The sequence below is a fragment of the Eimeria mitis genome, genomic scaffold (genome assembly GCF_000499745.2).
Source record: "Eimeria mitis Houghton genomic scaffold, Emh_scaff508, whole genome shotgun sequence".
In the NCBI taxonomy this organism is placed as follows: Eukaryota; Apicomplexa; class Conoidasida; order Eucoccidiorida; family Eimeriidae; genus Eimeria; species Eimeria mitis.
The window spans coordinates 2024-2304 of NW_013573374.1; the positions used below are offsets into that span (position 1 = coordinate 2024).

At 42.0% G+C, this 281-nt stretch overlaps 1 protein-coding gene across 1 annotated transcript in view; it reads right to left on the reverse strand.

Moving 5' to 3' along the window:
* Positions 1-281, reverse strand: part of EMH_0014550 (uncharacterized protein) — a gene marked incomplete at both ends in the record, with an annotated part of 4229 nt that overhangs the window by 786 nt on the left and 3162 nt on the right. The gene's annotated exons all lie outside the window — the stretch shown is intronic.

A 281-nucleotide genomic window follows, 5' to 3' on the forward strand; every position in this document is an offset into this window, starting at 1 on the left:
TTGCTGCTGCTGCTGCTGTGGCTTGACAGCTGCTGTTCTCGCGTCTCGTTGTCTTTGGTGGTTTGTGTGTAAACAGAAAAAGGGTTTACACGCCAGGTGTATGTACACCTCAAACCCTAAACCCTAAACCCTAAACCCTAAACCCTAGAACTCTCTCCCCACGGTTCAGCTGTCGGCTGTGTCTGCGACTGTGTTGTCTGTGTGTTGTTTCTTTTTTTTTTTTATGAAAAGAAAAAAATAAATTAAAATAAATTGTTTTTGTTTTCTTTGTGTTGCTGCTC